Genomic DNA, 13,450 nt, shown 5'->3' with positions numbered 1-13,450 from the left:
CAGAAGGAATGTCCTGTATGGACACAATTGCTTTTTTAAATGATTCTCCACCCCACCCCTTCCCTCTGTCTTGATTTAGCTAGTCTGGTGATGTTTTTCATTTCTGTGATCATCTCTAAAAAAGCAATATAGCTTTTACTTGATAGAAAGAAACATCTAGATAGCTAACAGCTGCTGAATCTGGAGAAGACTGCTTTTCATCACCTAATTACAAACCACAGTAGATTAGAAAAGTTGCATTTCTTTGCTCCAAAAGTAATGGGCACAACGAATTTTTTTTTCTTCTTTTTTTTTTTTTTAATTTTTTTTCAACGTTTTTTATTTATTTTTGGGACAGAGAAAGACAGAGCATGAACGGGGGAGGGGCAGAGAGAGAGGGAGACACAGAATCTGAAACAGGCTCCAGGCTCCGAGCCATCAGCCCAGAGCCTGACGCGGGGCTCGAACTCACAGACCGCGAGATCGTGACCTGGCTGAAGTCGGACGCTTAACCGACTGCGCCACCCAGGCGCCCCGAATTTTTTTTTTTTTAACTGTACATATGTCACTCGGAAGAACCCAATATATCCCTTGTGAAAATATTTCACTACACAAATTCTTCCTCCCTCTGAAATACTTTGGCTTTTCTTAGGATTGTTTTTTTAAATTACTCTAGTTCTGATTAAGCTATCAAAGAACCTATCATCTTGGGGATTCATTCATTGAAAGAGGATAGAAAAAAAATTTAAGATAAGAAAACCTTCTAGAGATAAGGTCAGAGAATCCATCCAAATGACCAATGGAAGAAGTCCATTTATATTCACTAACTTATGCTGTTTCTACTTAACTATTAAAAGGTCAAGTTTTAAGCTTTCCTAGAAGTGGTAAAGGAAATCCTAGAGCCTTACAGTATGAGATTGGAAAAGCAAAGAGAAAAAAATCAATATTGTAGATATCATAGTAGATGACAGATGGATGTTAGGGTCCTTTGAGAATAAATTGTTAATGGTCATTAAGGGAACTCATGTCCTAGCATGTCACAGTGTTCCAAGGAGGGCTCTTGTCTGAGAAGAGCTCACAGAAAACTCCAGCACTGAGATTTCCTGAGCAAAGAACAGAAGTGAAGATCATCTTCCAGGCATTGACCTACATGATGGAAAAGTTGATATGGACCAATTTTGGTCAGAAATACTAGCTAGGGGTCAGTATATTGGAGTTCTCTCGGTGTATGAACCAAATAATCCTATCCCAACAGGCAACTGCTGGCAAACAGGATGGTTTATACCAAAAGGATAAAGAAGAATGACAACCGTGTGAAATGAACGGTCTCCAGAAGGAAAGCTGAAGGATGCATACAGAGCACGGATCGATTTTATTGGTCTGTAGGCCTGCAGCCTCCAAAAGCAAAGAGTGGACACAGCAGAGATACCCCCGGGCACTTAATCTCAAGTGCTTCTAGCAGCAAAGGGGATCACTGGGGACCCTGCCAGGAGAGGGAGGGACTTAAAAGCCGGGGTCACCCTGATTGTACAGCAAGGGGCTTAGAGCATAAATTACTTTTTGTTGGCATGTTAACCATCCCCACACTGTTTTAACTGTACCCCTTCAAACTATTATAGCGTAGAAAATAAGAGTCACACTGATGAACCATTGGCCATATTCTTGATTTGGGGATCTTTACCCATCAGTTAGGAGAGACAAGGCACATGTTTACAAAACATCTAGAAAAGACTTAACTGGGAAGGTGTTTTCCACAATTCAGCGGAAACTTGGAAAGATAGAAGGACCCATGTATATAGGAGCGGTCTGAGAAATGTTTACAGAGAGATGAGTCTTGAAGGATATATAGCATTTGGATAGAAGACCGAAGAAGGCATTTCAGGCCTAAGGAAGGATATGAGCCACAGCACGGGATGCAGGTATAAGAGGGGTATGTTTATAGAAAGGGGGGCAGCAATGAGGAAGCCAATTGGAGCCAAGTGCTAGGAGAGTAACAGAACACAACATTTGAAAGAAGGATTAGACTCAGGATTTGGAGCACTGTCCATAATAGACTGGCAAGCAATGACAAGCCTTTGAAGGTTGTGAGAAGAAAAATCACACAGTGAATGTGGCACCTTAGAGAGACGGGTCTAGTGATAGGGCAGCACGATAAAGTGGAGAGAAACGAAGTTAGATCACTGAGGAGGGAGCAACAATGATCCAGGTGTGAGGTAATGAAGCACAAGTAGAAGCCATGAGGAGAGAGAGTTGGGGTATTTGTTCTCTCCACTCCCCTCCCTGCCACCTCCCCATACCTTACTGGTAGGTGGTCCTACTTCCGTAGACCCAGCTTTCTCTGGACTCCCATAGCATTGTTTACCAATGTGTGAGCCCCAGGGAGGTCCCCCAGCCCTTGCTGGCTTCCTTAACCATACCACTGGGTTTTGTCTGTTTGGTTTTGAATGGGCCATTTGTGCCTTTGCAGAGCCTGACTTATACAGACCACAAGAACATCTTGAAAGAAAAGTAAAGAGCTGTAAATTCGACTGGAAGAAAAGGAACATTGATGAATACAATTTTGACTGTGGGAAATCAGAAAACATGGCATAGAAATATCAAGGGCTGGCTGGGAGTAAAGATTCTCAGAACTGCCTAGGGTGAACCTTGGCTTCTCCACTTGGTAGCTGCGCCATGTCAACTGGGGGCACAATGCTTTGCATCCCTAGGCTGAGCTCCTTCATCTTGTGAAATAAAGAGGATAACTGGAATGGTTCCAGACTTACTGTTCATGCTGCATAAGTGTGTTCTATTTACTGTTCTCAGGAGAACTCACGTGGGAAATATTGATTATGAACCAAATCTTGTTCACTTTGAGCCAAATGGTGGCGGTAGAATCCTTAGGTGGAAATTTCCCGGAAGCGCTTGGAAGTAAGTACATTTGGGCAAGAGGAAATTACTAAGACAAAGATAGATACAGAGTAACCTGTGTGAAAGGGAAAGGGGAAACTTTGAAAATGGATGACCTTTTCAAAGGGAAGGATGCATCAAAAGAGTAGCAATGTTCTCAGAAATACATCCTGGACAAGCCCACAGTGAGTGGGTAGGAGGAAGATGAGAGGCGAAAAAAAGAAAAAGAGAAGCAGAAGAGCTGGATCTCGCGGTAACACAGAAGCTAAAAGAGCCAGAAGCAATGAAAATGACAGATGCCTTTGAACTTCGAAAAGAGATTACCTGGAGCTTGGGGAGACAAATCTTGAGGCAGTGGAATTTGAAGGAAGAAATAAGTCTTTCTAAAAAGCTATTGGATGGGGGCCTGGGTGGCTCAGTCGGTTGAGCCATCAACTCTTGATTTGGGCTCAGGTCATGATCCCAAGGTTATGGGGTCAAGCCCCTAGTCTGCTCCATGCTGAGCATGGAGCCTGCTTGGGATTCTCTCTCTCCCTTCTTCTACTCTTCTCCCCCACTCACATGCTCTCTCTCCCTCTCTCTCTCTCTCTCGGAAATAAAAAATAAAAAAAATTTTTTTAAATAAAATAAAAACCTTGAGGAAGGAGGTGCAGCCAAAGGTAGTTCACTCTGGTTTTCCCCCATGATGCAGTAGTCATGGGCATACCCAAATTTTGGAAAGAAGAAAAAATGAAGAGAGAAAAACTGAAATTTTTAAGGAAAGAAAAAACAAGTAAAGTTGCAAAATGCTTCTGTGAAGACAGAAGAGGCTAGGTTGAAAAATCAAATCGGGGGACACCTGGGTGGCTCAGTCCTCAGATCATGATCTTGCAGTTGACGAGTTCGAGCCCCGCATTGGGCTCTGTGCTGATGGCTCGGAGCCTGGAGCCTGGTTCGGATTCTGTGTGTGTGTGTGTGTGTGTGTGTGTGTGTGTCTCACTCTCTGCCCCTCCCCCGCTCATGCTCTGTCTCTCTCTGTCTCAAAAATAAAATAAATATTTAAAAATCAAATTGGAATTTTTTTGGAAATGAGAAATCAAACTTCCAAGTGTCTGCAGGGTTTTCCTACCCCAATGGCACTCTTCTCATTTATAACAAAGCTAGCTACTCAGATTTTAGTTATTACCGTCCAGCTTTGAAGTTGGGTTAAGCTGTGAATCTGAGCTAGTTTTACAGCAACCCCCTCCCCATCACCAAACAAAAGACAACCTATACTTCTTCACTTCAAAATAACATTGTGGTTAAAAACATGGCATCCAGAGTAAGACTGGCTGAGTTTCCGCCTCCAACTTTGCCACTGAGAAGCTACGTGCTCTTGGGCAAATTACTTTACCTTTCTATACCCAAATCTCCACATCCTAAAGTGGAGATAATAATAGGGCAGTCTTCCCTGGGCCACTGTGAGGAATAAATGAGATAACGCAAATAAATAATTGAAAACGACGCCTGGCATATAGTAAAGAATCAATGATCCTTGGGTATTATTATCCTCATACATCCACCTTATACAATAATTATATATTAATTCTTTCTCCTCAGGGCAGTACTCTGATTTCTTTCAACTCAAAGAGAACATTATTATAGAAAATTCCCTTGATAATCATGCCCCAGGATAATGTAAATTCAGATATAATGCAATTGAAAATTGGCAAGTGTCTTCATCTGTGCCCAATCTCAGGTCTCAAACAGAGCAAAACAAGCAAAGCTCTCATTTTCTGAGAGGAAAACACATGAGATGAGGAGGTAAGACTGGTTGGAGAGACTGTAAAACCCTGTTTCAGGAAATAGGGATGTGACGGGAGGGTGTCCATATCCCCAGTAATCTCTCAGCCCAGTTTCCCCACACTGGGCTGAAGAAAGGGGCATTCCGTGACCCAGAGATTTCTGGAATCCCCACTGCTGCCCTGAAAGCCCAGCCATGCCCACAACCCAGAATCATCCCTACTGATGTTTAACCACAGAGCAGACACAATGACCACCAAGTGATATCAAATGGCACCTGGGACCAGGAAGGATTAACGGTGTCGGCAAAACCAGAACTCCTGGTCAATCAGTTGCACAGACTGGTCTCCAGAAAACTGTTTTGGGTTGATTAATAGTGTCTTTTTATTTTTAATTTTTTTTCTTAGCTTTTTTTTTTTTTTTTTTTTTTTTTAAGTAGGCTCCATACCCAACATGGAGCTTGAACTCACAACTCGGAGATCAGAGTCGCATGCTCTCCGGATTGAGCCAGCCAGGCACCCCTGATTTAATAGTCTCTTAAACCTGTTAGTTTTTCTGTCTCTCCCGGCTGGACTCCAATTTCCTTCAGGGCAGGGTTCATTTTAATCAAGTGGTTTGCTTTGTTTGTTGTTCTAATTTCCCACAATGTCCAGCACGATTTAGTGAGAGAACCATTACCATAGTAACACAAACAGGGGGCTCTGGAGGGATTTAGCTTGACCCTACCAATCCATAATCTCCATGTCTCCTTCAACCCCTTTCCACTCCCCTTTACTAACAAATTGTGCCCCCAAGCCCCTTTCTTATGGAGATTCTGAAGCAACTTCTGAGTTGGTATTAAACAAATGTTCCCGGAATTTTATGTTTGATGGTAGGATAGATCCCTTGTTTTATGTCCCTCAAACGTGTCTCTAGCTCCCCTTTGTGGAGGGTAAAGACCATGGGATCTCCGACAGGTAGTGCAGCTGGCTTGGGGTCCCAGGAGAAAAGGAGCAAAAATCCCACAACCACTTTAGTTGACCTACAAAGAAAGGCAAATGCTCTTTTGCGAAATGTTACCAAGACAGAAAAATCCTCAACAGAGCCAACAACAGGAAACAGACTGAAAACAACTACCTGGCCAACTCCTTTGAGTTGGACACTGGTATCTACGCTTCTGTTTGAGCCTTCATAGGATCCCACATAGCTCCTCTTCTCTCTTGCTCCTAGAAAGGCCTTTTCCAGTCTCTTGTTGGGCAATCAAAAGCTCTCAAGGTTGTTCATTCAGATACCTGCCAATGTTCATTAGAGCCGTTTAAAAAACTAACAGTGGAGGGGCACCTGGGTGGCCCAGGTCATGATCTCATGGTTCATGGGTTTGAGCCCTGTATCAGGCTCTGTGCTGACAGCATGGAGCCCGGAGCCTGCTTCAGATTCTTCTCTCTCTCTCTCTCTACCCCTCCCCCACTTACCCTCTGTCTCTGTCTCTCCCAAAAACAAATAAACATTAAAAAAAAATTTTTTTTAAAGTTAACAGTGGAGCAGAGTCTCTATGTAGGTTTTCCTCTATCAGAATGAAATGACTGCCTTTCTCCCACCCTCGCTTATGCCAGTTCAAGTTACCATATTTCATATTCTCACCCACCAATCTGTTCTGCTAGAAGTGGGCAGATAATGGCAGGAGGCTCCTCCTTTGCAGGCTTTTAACAATACTAACATACCACTGCCACCTTCATTTTTCTTATTTATTGCTGCAGAAGTGATGCCGCCCAGAGTGTAAACTCCGAGCAGAGTAATTGGTAAATGGTTCATGGCTGTGTTCACCTTTGAATTCATCGGTTGGATAAAAGACTCTATTTGTTTACTCATTAGATATCCAGGTGCTTGTTTTAGCTTCAAGGAGTTTCACAGCACATTTGGGAAGACAGGGGAGTAAGCAGATGATAGCAAGAGGCTGTGATAAGTGTTGTAGCAGAACTATCCACAGAGTAGAAAGGTTAAGAAAGCCTTTCTGAAGAGGGGAGTGGCTGGGCTGAACTGGGAAGCCATGCGGAGTAAGCTGTGCAATCAGTCTCTACAGAAGGAGCAGTCTACTCACTGAGACAAGCAAGGGCACAGCCCATTCAGGGAGAAACGCACATGGCTGGGAAGTACAATCGCAGGAAGGGACTGGCTAAAGATCATGTTGGAGGAAGAGGAAAAACCATATGGAAGAACTTACAGATCTTTGGCTGGCATGGGGTGGGGGGAAGCGGTGGGGGGGGAGGGATGTCATGAAAGATTTTTTTAAATGACGCTACGAGATCTTCAGTTGAGAAAGTTAACTCCAGAAAGAAGAATGATATCAAGTGGTGAATAACTCAAGGCTGGGACAAAAGGGAAGAGGCTATTAAAATAAGCCACGCAAGCAATACTAAGGCTCTTGACTAAGGACCTAATGGTGAAGGTGGAGAGAAAGAGATGCATTTGAGGAATAATAATGAGATTTGTGGAAAAATCATACTGACCGATAAGATGTAGGGGTCAAAAATGATTCATTCCTATGTTTCCAGCTTAAGCACCCAGGTAGATAGTGATACCACTATTTCCAGCTTAAGCACCCAGGTAGATAGTGATACCACTATTGTTAGATGCACTGACTTGGAGGTTTCCATAGAACTAAAAGGAAACGTCCAATACACAATTATATAGACAGCTCTTGAGTTCAAGAACGAATTCAAGAATAGAGTTACAAATTCAGGAGCCATTCATTGAGGAGGGCGCCTGTTGGGATGAGCACTGGATGTTATATGGAAACCAACTTGACAATAAATTATATTTAATATAAAAAAATTCAGGAGCCATTAGCAAGCACATGGGTGAGAGCTAAAATCATGAGGGAAAAGAAGTTCATTCAAGGAGCCTATGAAGAATGAGAACAGGGCGGGGAATCAAGACCAGACTGAACACCAGCAGACCATAGCTTTAGCTAATGTCCACCCTTCTACATGAAAAATGCAGAACAAAGGAAAGTCTTATTCCTCCATATTCTCTGGATGGCTTTATTTACTGTTCTAAAGTTCATTTTGGGACTTGTGTTATTTCACGAACACTACATCTTCCAATCTGAATTGGTCTAAGGAGCTAAGAAAGAGTGGGGATCAAATTAATTGATGCAAAAGGAGAAGTGCATTCCAAGAAGCTTGGTTCAGACTCTCTCCCTGTCCTGTATGTCTGCATCTTGGCTTCTATCTCTCCTCTCTGAGGCTGATTTTCTCCACAGAGCAGCAAGCAGTACCACACAACTCCCGAGTCTCACCCCAGAGAACAAGTCAGACTCATTCTCACTGGTCCCAAGTTCAAAATGCCTGAGGAAATTCTCTGGCTGGCCCAGCCTAGGCAACATGTCTACTCCCCAAGCACACATTCTGCCCAGAAAGATGGTATCCCCTGAAGGGAAGGCAAAAGAATAGGCCTTCACCCCCTCGCTTAGAGCACAATCCTCCCTTTGTTACCTCGTTCCCCCCACCAGATCTGCCTGGATGCCTTATACATCAGGGAAGCTTCTCCTCTTTTAGAGCCTATTTCATGTTCATTCTGCTCAATCATCCCTTAAAGATCTTATCGGCTCTCAGGCTGACACTCTTCACTCCTCTACCCTTCCATAGACACCTTTGCTTCCAGGACCCCTCGTGAAATCAACCTGTCTTCTGCTCACCTAATGCAAACCAGATGAGATGGGGGGTGGTCAGAGTTTACGTAACACTGGATCAGCCAAAAGAGAGAACATTTGCCCTGCTGGTTTCACACTATGGCTTTGCAATCCTACCAAGCAGGAAGCTTGGTGAATTCGAAGAAAACAAATTTATCACTCCTTTGTGCTAATTCTGATTTTTAAAAACACATAAACACATACAAATGTCTTTAGAGACATATGGCAATTTAAGACAGCAGGAAACCAAAGAACCTGACATTCTTGGAACAACAAATAAAAAGCTCCTTAAAAGTTAACAAGGCAAAGACGAATGTGGATTCTAACACGTGAAGTTAGTAAGTATTTTGTGATTTGGCTCTGCTGGAGGTTATTACACCAGAACAGAGCCAACATGGAAACTTAGTTTGAGCCACAATTCCCAGTGAAAGAAATCTCAAATTAGTCACCGTGTAATCTGGGTGTGGAATATTTCTAATGGACCGCTAAGCAGATTGGTAATTAATTTTTGTTTGAATGTAAGAATGTAAGAATGTAAGAAGAATGTAAGAAGAAATGAGACTGATGATGCGTCGGAAGACAGATTTGGAAAATATGGCTCTACCCAGGACCATTTATTAAAGGTTCCATGTGAATACAACAAGTTCTAAAATGTATTAGTCATTTTTAGTTCACTAAATATTTGATAGCTATTTCTTTGTTATACATATTGAAAATTTCCCTTCCATCAATTACTATTTCCTATAATTTTTATTTTCTTGGCTATGTGGACTTTACGAGAGGAAACAAGATAAGCAAAGAGTTATGGTTTTATACTTTATTTTTTATTTATAAATTAATAATAAATGAATTCATTAATAAATATTAATGTTAAATTGGTAGAAGATTGAATATTATAAAACAAATTATAAAAACATAATGCTTTGCTTACTTTGTTAATTAATTGTAATTTATTTATTAATAAACACTAATTTGGAAATCTGAATGTATACAATGGTTACAATTCATTTTCCTTACTTCAGTCCTGTTAAGTTGGAAACAGCTAAAAGGTTTTTTTTTCAGTCCATACGACCACTTTTATTTCTTTTTTTAATTAATTTTTTAAAATTCAAGTTAGTTAACATACAGTGTAGTATTGGTTAAAGGAGTAGAATCTGGTGATTCATTACTTACATATAACACCCAGTGCTCATCCCAACAAGTTAAAAGCTTTTATATTCCTTTTCAGTGTAAGAAATCATATTTCACAGATATTACCACTAGGTGGCTCAAGTGGCTAAAATAACAGATGTGCAGGGGAAAGAAACCCAAATATTTAAAGATTTATATCTCTTTCTGCAGTTATATGCTTTATAGTTTAATTTTCTACCAATTTTCATACTACTTGCAGATGATCTCTGTAACACTGCACACAGTGGGCAATAACTTTAACATAGGTCATCATCATGTATGCCATTTTTATGAAGGAGAGAGAGGATTAGCGGACAAAATGAATGAGTTATGCTACATTTTGTCACAAAAAATGTAATAATAAAATAAATTAAAATCTTATCAGCTGACTGAGAGCACAGCATTCAATGGGTATGAAGGGCTGACGTCTTGGTCTATCTTTCATTTTAATTTATCAAGGCATTTCTAGAGATTACCTTATTTTCTGGCAGTTGTGGTTCTCATTTATGTCTCTTCAAGGCAAACGATTTGCAGCCAGGGCTTGAGCTCTCTCCAGTCCAGGGACCTTGAAAATCAAACCATTTTTCCTTAATAATTAGTTATTAAAATACAGGGCTCCAAATACTGCATCCATTATAATCAGATACCTTGGGACCCCCTGCTCTTTCTGATACACAAAAAAGAGCAGAAAACGGTTACTTTTTCCCCAACTTTAATAAACATCTTATAATTCTGTTTGTTCAAGATACAGTGCCAGGAGGTCAAGAAAGAGGAGGTGGTCTACCAAGCTGGAAAAGAAAGTATTAAGCCTGTAGATTCTGCCAAAGAAGGGAAAACAGAACAGGGACCTTAGAATAGGAGGCCCTTATAAATTTCTTAACCAAGAAGAACCGGTATTTATTCTTAAAGATAGTTCTCTAGGCTAGCTTAGTACCAACAGAAGCCCTTCCCTTCTAGTTTAAAATTTAGAACCACTGAGAGGTGCCTGGGTGGCTCAGTCAGTTAAGTGTCTGACTTCAGCTCAGGTCATGATCTCACGGTTCGTGAGGTCAAGCCTCACGTCAGGCTCCTTGCTGACAGCTCAGAGTCTGGAGCCTGCTTCGGATTCTGTGTCTCCCTCTCTCTCTGCCCTTACCCCACTCATGGTCTGCCTCTCTCTCTCTCTCTCTCTCTCTCTCTCTCACACACACACACACACACACAAATAAATAAACATTAAAAAATACTTTAAAATTTAGAACCACTGAAATCTTAAAGAAACGTTCTTTCAAGATACTGGTTTTATCTTTAGATTATTTGTCTTTTTCCTTGAATTACTCGTCCTTATATTCACCAACAATCAAAACTTCCATTCCAGAAGTTATTTAGTGGACTCTACTTTAGGGGAGAAGTAAAATCCTCTGTATGAGAGGAGTTGAGGGAGGATTTTCCTAATTCTCATAAGAGGCAAGTAGCATTTTTTCATAATTTTTAACCTCTGTAGAGGTATTTTTAAAAAATATTTTCCTTGGCCATTTATTACTTGTCATTGGGAAGTACATGTGGGAATCTGAGCTTGGCTTAAAAGAGAAGTATTGATTTTCCCTAAGGGAGATAATTTAGGTTCAGCTGCAGTAACAGCAGGTTCTGATATTTTTATATTCGTACTCAGGCACCTGACATTTAGGTTTTATTCGAATATAGAGTTGTAAATATAACACTAACTAGTTATCACACAGCTCTTAAATACTGAGATCTAATTACTTCTTTCCAAGTTTAACAACTCTACTTGGTCAAGGTTCTAACCAGTTAGCTTCTCGAGAAAGGCACGAAATCTTACCTTCCCAAATTATGGCCATGAATAGTTTCCACTGAGTGATTAAAAAAAAAAAATTGTGTTTGGATGCCTGGGTGGCTCAGTCAGTGGAACATCAGACCCTTGACTTCGGCTCAGGTCATGATCTCACAGTTCGTGGGTTCGAGCCCCACATCTGGCTCCATGCTCTCAGCTTGGGATTCTTTCTCTCTCCCTCTCTCTCTGCCACCCCCCCGTGCTTGCTCTCTCTCTCTCTTTATCTCTCTCTCTGTCAAAAAAAAACCAAAAACAAGCAAACAAAACACTCAAAGTAGCTGAAACAGTAAGAGACTGAATGGCTAACATGACTGACTGCTTAGAGGTAGGGTTGGCTTCAAGGGTGGTTTGACTCAGTTACTCACCAATGTCATCCAAAACCAGGTTTCCTTCTGCACCTGTCTGCCCTTGTCAATGCCAGCTTTACTTCCAGTGGCCCTGCTTTGGCCATCCACAGCTGCCTGCTCCCATTCATATCGAAGGAAAGAGAAAGAAAATGGTCATCCAAAATTCTTCCAGAAGACAGAGGACACTTCCCTCCCAGAAATGCCTCAGCAGACATGGTCTGCAGGCTTACTGCCCATCCCTGATGCAGTAAGTCAGGCCACAGAAGGGGACCCCAATTGTCACTTTAGGCCCAAGCTACATGCCCCATCTCAGTAACCGGAAGTGAAATCAACTGCCCCCTAGTAAATGAGCTGCATGCAGGAGGTATGGACACCCGTGTAAAACCCAGGGCTCTTGAAGGAAAGGAAGACAGTATCAGCTGCAGCAGGAGGGCGGAAGGGATATACACTATTTCATATACCTGACTGTATATGGGGAACTCTGGAACCAAATTGCTTAAGTTTGAATCCAGGCCCTCCTGCTTGTTAGCTGCATGACCGTGGGCAAGTCACTTGTCCTCTCTTGTCAGGTAACAAATGGGTCAGTGATGTGTTTCATTGCTCATATCGGCGTTTTTCTAAAATCCACGACATTAGGGAGCCCGGGTGGCTCAGTCGATGAGCATCTGACTTCGGCTCAAGTTATGATCTCACAGTGGTGAGTTCAAGTCCCACATCGGGTGAGCACCAGCCCAGCTTTGGGTAAAAACACGAGCCCTGGGTGAGCCCCACTTCTCTCTCTCTGTTTTTCTCTCTCCCTCTCCCTCTCCCTCCCTCTCTCTCTCTGCCCCTCACTCACTTGTGCCCTCTCTCTCTCTCTTTAAAAGAAGTAAATAAATAATAAAATCCACGACATTTCACCAAGATTCATCATATTCTTCCTTTGTGATAGGCATTTAGAATTAGAAAGAACACAAAAGTGAACCAAATGATGTTCTACTTCAAAGAGCTAACAACTCAGGAGAGGAAATAAGAGGTTAGAAATGGTAGTAAAAGAAGGGATAAATTACACTAAAAAGATGTGTTTCCTAAAATGCATTCTTCTCTTCTTTTTTAATTTTTTTAAAGTTTATTTATTTGCTTTGAGAGAGAGAGAGCACAAGCAGGAAAGGAACAGAGAGAGAGAGAGAGAGAGAGAATCCTAAGCAGGCTCCATACTGTCAGCACAGAGCCAGATTCGGGGCTTGAACCCACAAATCCCTAAGATCACGACCTGAGCCGAAATCAAGAGTCAGAGGCTTAACCAACTGAGCCACCCAGGCACCCCATAATGCATTGTTTTTTCTAATTAAATAGTCTTTAAGAACAAGCATGTTTTTTAGTGTTTTACAAATCCTATACGAAACTGATATAATTTTTTTCTGGATAGCCATTCATTAATGAGAAATGTCAACAATAATTAATAATCAGACAATAAACCTACGAAAAATCAACAAGGAGTAACCAAATTTCAGCTATAAAGAGTATAAAATGTAATGTTCTCCATTCCCTAATATTAAAGAAAATGGAGAGGAGCAGAGGTGAGGACCGTTCAAAACTCACTGGACTTTTTCCTTGGAAGTATAATCGTGCTTACAGGAAGTATGTGACAATTGGAGACTCTGTGACTGTGACGTCACAAAACGACCCTCACCGTGGAAACTTAGGAAGTTGCCATTTCCGGGCCCCGAGTCTGGCCCAGCTCTTGCCGAGGGTGGGAATGGACAGATTCCCTTGGTCCTAAAGAGTTTATTCTCTTGGAGCAAAATTGGGAGCTAAGAGTTT

At 41.6% G+C, this 13,450-nt stretch overlaps 1 long non-coding RNA gene across 1 annotated transcript in view; it reads right to left on the bottom strand.

Moving 5' to 3' along the window:
* The window catches only part of LOC122223973, a 36,443-nt gene extending 24,024 nt beyond the window's left edge, over positions 1-12,419 (bottom strand). The window contains exons 1-3 of the long non-coding RNA XR_006204591.1: positions 12,109-12,419; positions 11,666-11,761; positions 9,946-10,034 (exon numbers count right to left, since the gene is read on the bottom strand). This is a non-coding gene — a long non-coding RNA (uncharacterized LOC122223973). The remainder of the gene's footprint in view (positions 1-9,945; positions 10,035-11,665; positions 11,762-12,108) is intronic.
* Positions 12,420-13,450: the final 1,031 nt, after the last annotated feature.

Source organism: Panthera leo, chromosome B4 (assembly GCF_018350215.1).
Source record: "Panthera leo isolate Ple1 chromosome B4, P.leo_Ple1_pat1.1, whole genome shotgun sequence".
In the NCBI taxonomy this organism is placed as follows: Eukaryota; Metazoa; Chordata; class Mammalia; order Carnivora; family Felidae; genus Panthera; species Panthera leo.
The sequence above is the reverse complement of the archived record's forward strand: the minus strand, read 5'-3'. Positions and strand labels throughout refer to the sequence as shown.